General features: G+C 45.3%; 1 long non-coding RNA gene across 1 annotated transcript; it reads left to right on the top strand.

Annotated features, from left to right (window-relative positions):
• Positions 1-1127: 1127 nt before the first annotated feature.
• On the top strand, positions 1128-8488 carry LOC134945194 (uncharacterized). The gene is made up of 2 exons (XR_010182066.1): positions 1128-1567; positions 8266-8488. It is a non-coding gene; the product is annotated as an uncharacterized LOC134945194 (long non-coding RNA).
• Positions 8489-9318: the final 830 nt, after the last annotated feature.

Raw genomic sequence — 9318 nt, 5'->3', positions numbered from 1 at the left:
ATTAGTAATATGGGCCCTACACACATAGGTGGTCATTCCGAGTTGTTCGGTCGGTAATTTTCTTCGCATTGCAGCGATTTTCCGCTAATTGCGCATGCGCAATGTTCGCACTGCGACTGCGCCAAGTAAATTTGCTATCAAGATTGTTATTTTACTCACGGCATTACAAGGTTTTTTCTTCGTTCTGGTGATCGTAATGTGATTGACAGGAAGTGGGTGTTTCTGGGCGGAAACTGGCCGTTTTATGGGAGTGTGTGAAAAAACGCTGCCGTTTCTGGGAAAAACGCGGGAGTGGCTGGAGAAACGGAGGAGTGTCTGGGCGAATGCTGGGTGTGTTTGTGACGTCAAACCAGGAACGACATGCACTGAACTGATCGCACTGGAAGAGTAAGTCTCGAGCTACTCAGAAACTGCACAGAAAAGTCTTTTCGCAATATTGCGAATCTTTCGTTCGCAATTTTGATAAGCTAAGATTCACTCCCATTAGGCGGCGGCTTAGCGTGTGCACTGCTGCTAAAAGCAGCTTGCGAGCGAACAACTCGGAATGAGGGCCATAGTGATTACGATGGTCAATATGAACGATATCAATCAAAAATGAACGATAAATCATTCCTATCTTCCAGTGTGTATGCATCAATGATGAACAATGCACGGCCCCGCGATCGTTCATTGTTGATCTATCCTTGTTTATACATGCAAGTCAATTTGGACGATATAGGTTGTATGTACTCTCATATCATCCAAATTGACCATCGATATCGTCCAGTGTGTAGGTAAAATTGACCATCGATAATATCGTTTGTCGATAATGTGGCACCCCACCAAAAGCACCTTCTCCCCTTGCACATTAACTGTGGAGTACCTTATTTATATTTAAGCTGTATATATGAACCTGATTTATTGTAATAGGATATTTATGTAATGATATATATACAACTGCATAGAGTGCCCTGTGTATTATGCCCTTCATTCATTGGTGACAGTGGGGTGTTTGGTAGCCCTGCTGCAGCTGCTTATGACATTGGAGACAGTGGGACAGCAGCCATAAACTCAGCGTGTGGTAAACAGGGACTCCCGCCTGCACTCCGGGTTCACAGTGTGCATGCGGCTCCAGAACAGTGAGTCAGCAGAGAGAGCCATTAAGTTGGCAGTTGGGCAGCCATGTTAGGACTGAGGGCTGGCAACTAGAAGTGCCGGAGCTTACCAGGGGTGCAGATCAGCTAGTGTGTGCTCCCATTCCCCGGTACCTGTGAACAGCAGACAGCATCAGGCTAGTTCCCACGGTGCTTCCCCTGCTGAGGACAAGTCATTCTGTCACCCAGCATACAGCAGTGACCGAAGGAAGCGGAGCTGTGTTCAGCGTAGAGCCTCCTGGGGAGCTGAGTGGCATCGGGCGGGAGAAAAGGTGGCACCATCTTTGCCTAAGCCGTGCCAGAGGTGTGGCCCACCAGAGATTGATAACGGAAGGAGGAGCAAGTTTAAGGGACAGCTCATACCCGTACAGCCGAGGCAGACTGTGAGGCAGGGCTGGAAGCATCATATAAGGACAATGCTGTCTACAGGAGAGGTAGTACAATAAGCACCACACATCACACCTGCACAGCTTAGTGGAGGAGACAGACAGTGATTGACCTCCTATTGATTTATAAAGCTATTTTAGCCAGCACTGTAATTATTGCAGACAGGAGTCTCAGCTAATAACTAAGCTGTAGTAAAGTGATACATTGGGGTAAATTTACTAAGCTCCCGATTTTTTCTTCAAAGTGTCATCTCGGTAATTTACTAACCTAAAATCATGGCAGTGATGAGGGCATTCGTATTTTTATTACTGCTGTGTAGTAAAATTACGAATGAATACACCATCGGTCAAACGCGGCTGTTTAGGTATTGAACACGGTCATTTACTAACCATTCGTATTTGAAATCTCTTCTGTGAAAATGCATGTGCGGCCGTGAAAAAAATACTAATCGTACAAAAAGCCTAAAAAAAAATAGACCTGCTTTTGAGAAGCGTGTTTACATGTGTTGCCACTTCTACATTACTCACACCTGACTTTTTGGACCTTTAAAAGGGGCCCCAACACATGTTTCTCCTCTCACTCTGAAATGGCTGCTACTGTGTGTAGTACTGCTGTCTTGTTTGCTGGGGGATACCTGACACTGCTCCATGAGGCTACAATAAACCCAGGCCAGGAAAAACTACAGGGTAAGCAGGTTGTACATGTTCCGCGTAGGCTGGCCATGGCTTGTTTTTGTAGTGTGCGTTTAAACGATAACACATTTGCTGATGACCATGTTATACAGATGGTCCGACTAAATGTAAATAACATTTTCCGTCTGTATGACCTTGCCAAACTGAACCTAGACCCTGAGACAGCATGCTCTCGCTCTGTCTCAGGCCTGCACAAACTCCTGGCTGTGTTGCACTTTATGTCTACTGGCAGCTTCCAGCCTGTGACTGGCGATGTCATTAGTATCTCACAGGCCACCTTTTCTAAATATTTAATTCAGGTGAGTTAAAACATACATACACGTCTATGTCTAAGTGGTGCTTCTGTAATGTAATATAACACAGTATTGTATTGATTACAGGTCATGACACTCACCTTTAATTAAGGAATGTCCACTCAGGTTTTGGATGTCTTGGATGGCTACGTAGATGCCTCTCTCTGCTTCCCTACCCAGGAGTCGCAGTGGCATGCAGTCAGGGTAGCTTTATCTGATCTTGCGGCCATGCCCAATGTGCTGGGTGCCATAGATTACACACACGTTGAGCTGAGGCCACCTAGGGGCAGGCAATATATTTATACCAATAGACATCTGGCCCAAGACACTAATGTGCAGGTGGTTTGTGTAGCTAATTAAACAATACACATATTCCGTGTTAACAATTTATTAAGTTGAACACAGGCATTTTTGTTCAAACAAATAAACATAATTTTTTAATGTACAAACTATTATCAGCAGGCATGATTATTATAATTTTTTTGTGTGTGCTGGGTGCCGAGGATTGGGCTGGCTCGTTGGTCCGGGTTCGACTTGAGCGTCTAACTGGGGATTAAACTGGGGTCTGGCTTGGTGTAGTTGTCCCCGAGCTAGAGGTGTGATGCCAACACATTTAGGCTTTGACTAAGTATGTTTAAGCTTGCAGTGAGTTGCGTATTAGTGGCAGTGTTGCTTGCTATTATTCTTGAGAGGTTGTCGTTGATAATTTGGTTGTGTTGTATTAGCTGGATTAGGGATTGTTGCTGCCGCTGTTTTTCATCCATGATGCGTTGGAGGTTTGCTTGCATTTGGCTGTTGTCTGCCCTCATCTGCTCCATTGAGTTGGCAATTCTGCCCACCTGCACTATAAGTCTGCCTGAGTTGCGACTCAGTCTAGGCAGATGATGGGGCAGACTTGACAGGTATTGGCTGTGGGTGTTGAGGCACGCATAGTGTTGCGCCTGTTGTGTGGCCCAACGGCTTCAAAACTCAGGGCCCATTTGTGTTTGGGGTGGTGTTGTGCTCAATTGGGGGCTGTGGGATGTTTGGGGTGGTTGGGGTATGTCCTGCGGCGTGGTTGGCTGGGTAGGATCGATGGCCTGCAGGTGTAGTGTGAAAGTATCCTGCTGGTCACTTTCCTGCTGGAGATCCTCGGTGATGATGGCTGGGTCTGTATGGGGTTGAAGACAGCCACTATTTAGTAAATATTTAGCTTTGGTCTTACTATAGCTTTACGTCAACATGCATTACTTCTTAATATTCATGTTGTAATTGCTAAATAGATTGAGGCCTAAACTTAACTATGTTGTTCACCTTTTTGTAAAAATATGTGCCTTCTAACATTCACTACTCAGTTGTAAAATGTTTGTGGTAATAGTTGGATTCTGAGCCATAATTAATGTGCGAACACGAAGAACTCTAACAAATACAAATTACTACATTTACATATTGGGTATGAAGCTTCCTTTGGAACAACACACACAATACAATAAATGTGTTGAGCAATACACTCATACATTGTTCAAGGCAGTCAGTGGTCTGCCCAAAACGTTAACAAATATAGTGGTCTAAAATGTACACATTAACAATGGGTGAAAAAGTATTAAGGTGCCCTATGTTTCGAACTGGTGATGTTGGCCATGCAAAACAATTGGATGAGACTGAACATTTATGTAGGTGTTTTTAGCAAAAATTAAAACTATAAATATTTGTTGATATGGCCAACATCACATCTGTCAATTAACCATCTAAAAAAACCTTACCACCATGTGCTTGTTGTTGGCATAGGCGTGCGCAGCACATTTTATTAGGGGGTGCACCATCAGAGGGGTGTGTCTAGCACCACCTTTTGGGTGTGTCTAGCACCATCTATTGACGGTCAACGCAATATAAAATATCCACCCTTGTACCAATCCTAATAAAGCAGATACATTGGGGTATATTTACTAAGGTCCCGATTTTGACCGAGATGCTGTTTTTTCATCAAAGTGTCATCTCGGTAATTTACTAAGCAAAAATCACGGCAGTGATGAGGGCATTCGTAATATTTTGGAAGTCCTAGGAAAAAATCACGAATCAATACACCATCGGTCAAATACGCCTGCAATTTGCTAGAAATCGGGAATTTACTAAAAAGTGCAAAACACAAACACTGCCGACAATAGCCAAACACTGCCGTGATAAAATACAAATCGTGAAAAAGTGCTAAAAAAAACCAGACCTGCTTTTTTATCCCGTGTTTGTATAGGCATGCACGGATCCATGAGATCCGTGCATGTTTTTCAGTGGGAAGGGGGGGGAAATGTTATAAATTTTCTGAAAAAAAATTGCATGGGGTGCCCCCTCCTAAGGCAAACCAGCCTCGGGCTCTTTGAGCCGATCCTGGTTGCAGAAATATGGGGAAAAAATGGACAGGGGTTCCCCCATATTTAAGCAACCAGCATCGGGCTCTGCGCCTGGTCCTGGTTCCAAAAATACGGGGGACAAAAAGAGTAGGGGTCCCCCCGTATTTTTTAAACCAGCACCGGGCTCCACTAGCTGGACAGATAATGCCACAGCCGGGGGTCACTTTTATACAGTGCCTTGCGGCCGTGGCATCAAATATCCAACTAGTCACCCCTGGCCGGGGTACCCTGGGGGAGTGGGGACCCCTTCAATCAAGGGGTCCCCCCCCAGCCACCCAAGGGCCAGGGGTGAAGCCCGAGGCTGTCCCCCCCATCCAATGGGCTGCAGATGGGGGGCTGATAGCCTTTGTGATAAGTGTTTGATATTGTTTTTAGTAGCAGTACTACAAGGCCCAGCAAGCCTCCCCCGCAAGCTGGTACTTGGAGAACCACAAGTACCAGCATGCGGCGGAAAAATGGGCCCGCTGGTACCTGTAGTACTACTACTAAAAAAATACCCCAATAAAGACATTACACACACACCTTGAAAGTATAACTTTAATACATCCATCCACACCTCCATATACACATACTTACCTTATGTTCCCACGCAGGTCGGTCCTCTTCTCCAGTAGAATCCATGGTGTACCTGTAGAAAAAATTATACTCACATAATCCATGGTTGAAGGCTCCTCGGTAAATCCTTTTGTAATCCACGTACTTGAAAAAATAAAAAAACGGATACCCGACCACGAACTGAAAGGGGACCCATGTTTTCACATGGGCCCCCTTTCCCCGAATGCCAGAAACCCACTCTGACTGATGTCTAAGTGGGTTTCTTCAGCCAATCAGGGAGTGCCACGTTGTGTTACAATGTAGGTCAGCGGTTGACCGAAAGTTCCCACCATTGGTTACAATGGAGCGCATAGGCGCTACATTGTAACACTGCCGTGTGCCGCCTGTCATACAGTACAGGAGCACACAGCCGATCAGGAGGGTGCCACAACGTGGCGCTCCCTGATTGGCTGAAGAAACCCACTTAGACATCAGTCAGAGTGGGTTTTTGGCATTCGGGGAAAGGGGGCCCATGTGAAAACATGGGTCCCCTTTCAGTTCGTGGTCGGGTATCCGTTTTTTTATTTTTTCAAGTACGTGGATTACAAAAGGATTTACCGAGGAGCCTTCAACCATGGATTATGTGAGTATAATTTTTTCTACAGGTACACCATGGATTCTACTGGAGAAGAGGACCGACCTGCGTGGGAACATAAGGTAAGTATGTGTATATGGAGGTGTGGATGGATGTATTAAAGTTATACTTTCAAGGTGTGTGTGTAATGTCTTTATTGGGGTATTTTTTTAGTAGTAGTACTACAGGTATCAGCGGGCCCATTTTTCCGCCGCATGCTGGTACTTGTGGTTCTCCAAGTACCAGCTTGCGGGGGAGGCTTGCTGGGCCTTGTAGTACTGCTACTAAAAACAATATCAAACACTTATCACAAAGGCTATCAGCCCCCCATCCGCAGCCCATTGGATGGGGGGGACAGCCTCGGGCTTCACCCCTGGCCCTTGGGTGGCTGGGGGGGGGAACCCCTTGATTGAAGGGGTCCCCACTCCCCCAGGGTACCCCGGCCAGGGGTGACTAGTTGGATATTTGATGCCACGGCCGCAAGGCACTGTATAAAAGTGACCCCCGGCTGTGGCATTATCTGTCCAGCTAGTGGAGCCCGGTGCTGGTTTCAAAAATACGGGGGACCCCTACTCTTTTTGTCCCCCGTATTTTTGGAACCAGGACCAGGCGCAGAGCCCGATGCTGGTTGCTTAAATATGGGGGAACCCCTGTCCATTTGTTTCCCATATTTCTGCAACCAGGATCGGCTCAAAGAGCCCGAGGCTGGTTTGCCTTAGGAGGGGGGACCCCACGCAATTTTTTTTTTACATTTAAACTTTATTTATTTTTTTAACAAAGTGCACAATGAAGCCCAGCACGGATCTCTCAGATCCGGCCGAGATTCATTGTATTAAAGTCGGCAGTGTGTTACAAGTCACTCACGTAAAACACTGCCAAAAAAAACGAATGACATCGACATCGGAAAACCCGAAAATGCAAAATACGGCAGCTTAGTAAATTAGTCGTAATCAATTCAAAAAGTTGCATATTTACACTTTCGATGTCATTCGTGATTGAACTTTGACCTCAAACGGGAAAACACGAATCTTAGTAAATTTACCCCATTGTCAGATGTTGTGGTGTGCACCAAACAAACACCCCTGATGGCACTCTCTGCAATTACACTGCTCCTCCTCAGCCTGGTCTGGCTCCCTCTCACTTTCCCCTGCAAACTGCAGCAGCTTACTTACAAGTCAGTCACTCACTGACACTGACAGTCGCAGACTAGTACTACTGCTGCTGCTGGAAAAACGAGTGACGTGTCAATGTTGATGCCGACCACCTGCCAGTATTGAATTTGTCTTCCTAAGAGGAACGCTGGCTGCATGCTGCTCCTCATCAGTGGCTAGCGTTGGCATAGCATAGAAGGATAGAGGTGGGCATGTGGCGGGTGCGGGTGCGAGCAGCATGATGTAATCACGTCACATCACACTGTTTTTGTACATGGAGGTGGAGCCGGGAGTTTGAAAGCTGGTGGCAGTGGCACCCTTGATTAACCCAGACATCCGGTCAGTACTGCAGTCCTGACAGGGTGCAGCACAGAGGGGACAGTAATCAGCCTGCTTGGCGATCGCTGCATCAGGCATGTGTGATCTGAGTGCCAGACATTAGGGGGTGCCTGTGCGCACGAGGCACCCCCCCTGCGCACACCTATGGTTGTTGGTGATTATTACAAGGATGACTGGTCATTTGTGTCATTTTTTTTGCTGTGCACAAACAGTGGTGCAGATGTATAAACCTGGAGAAGGCATATGGAAGTGAAAAACCAGTGATATGTGCAAGGTGATAAAGGCACAAGGCAAACAGCTCCAATATGTAAATTAACAGTTGTGTTTATTTTGTGCTGCTGCCTTTATTACCTTGCACATATCACTGCCTTTTCACTTCCTTATGCCTTCTCCAGGTTAATAAATCTACCCCACTGTTTTTTTACTTATTTACAGGTAATTGTTATGTTTACTCACCAGACAACTGAGGGGATTGTGGATCCTCACTTTGTGGGCTGGCCAAAAGAGCTAGTGGTGGCAGGGCCGACACTGCGAAGATGCGCTGTTGGGGTGGTGATGCTGGTGCTGGAGATTTAGCCTCAAGCCGGCGTCTCTTGGTTGGCCACCTAGCCACAGTAACCGAGCCCTGTGATGGGCGCCTTAGTGGAGGGGCGTTTGCAGAAGAAGAACCTATGTGATAAGATAAACATTAACATTTTGTATTTCTATGTGTTTGCAGAATATGTGTTTACAGTAAAATCTTACCTGCATTGCCACCATCTGGATCTCTTGGCAGTGTTGGATGAGGCCTGGCTGCGCTGCTTCTCTTTCGTACTGTAGAAATATGAAGAATGTCCTTATGAACATACTATTTTGTTGATATGTTTATGCAAATTCCTTATTGTGATGTAAACATATGTGGAACCTGATGAGAAGAGAAGTAAACTAAACGATGCTTATGCTTTTCTGCCTGACTTCATTGGGTGTGTATACTTTAAATAAGAAACAATTTCACCAAATAATCCATACACAAAGGCGCATAATGCACAGTATTATACTACTTAAAACCCAAACATCGTAGCTTGACACAACCACAATATTGCACGCTAAGGTACCAATTTTTGATGCTAACAAGAAAACACTAGCCACAAATATCTGCAAAAAATTGTAAAACATCAAAACCAAATATGCATGAAAAATCACATCAAGCACACAAAGGACAACCCAGAACAACACACATTAAACTTAAATCCTATGAAATTGTAAAAAAAAAATACTTTGCATAAAACATATTCATCACACTTCTTTAAAATACACCTACAAACATTTACTTTTGACATAAAACACCAGAAAAAGGCCAAGGCAACCAGAAAAAAATACTATACAAAGGATAAAAACATACATAATTGAGAATAACACTACTCAGGCCTGGCCAACCTGTGGCTCTCCAGATGTAGTGAAACTACACATCCCAACATGCCCTAGCACAGTTTTAGCATTCCCTAATAGCAAAACTGTGGCAAAGCATGATGGGACTTGTAGTTTTACAACAGCTGGAGAGCCACAGGTTGGCCAGGCCTGCACTACATCACCAACACATTAGAAGTGTAACACCCCTTTACCTGGGCTTTCTGGGTAATGGTGTGTATTTAAACTCTTCCCGCTTTGCAATGCTTCTCACCTTGAACTTCTCTTGGTATTAGTGCCTCCACCCGAATCTTAACGTGACGTGCTCTTCTGGGAAGTGTTCAATTTTGGAAACACCAGAGGGGGACTCGGGAAACCCTCTGCC

Source organism: Pseudophryne corroboree, chromosome 7, assembly GCF_028390025.1.
Source record: "Pseudophryne corroboree isolate aPseCor3 chromosome 7, aPseCor3.hap2, whole genome shotgun sequence".
NCBI classification, from domain to species: domain Eukaryota; kingdom Metazoa; phylum Chordata; class Amphibia; order Anura; family Myobatrachidae; genus Pseudophryne; species Pseudophryne corroboree.
This window is presented reverse-complemented; position numbering and strand designations above follow the sequence as displayed.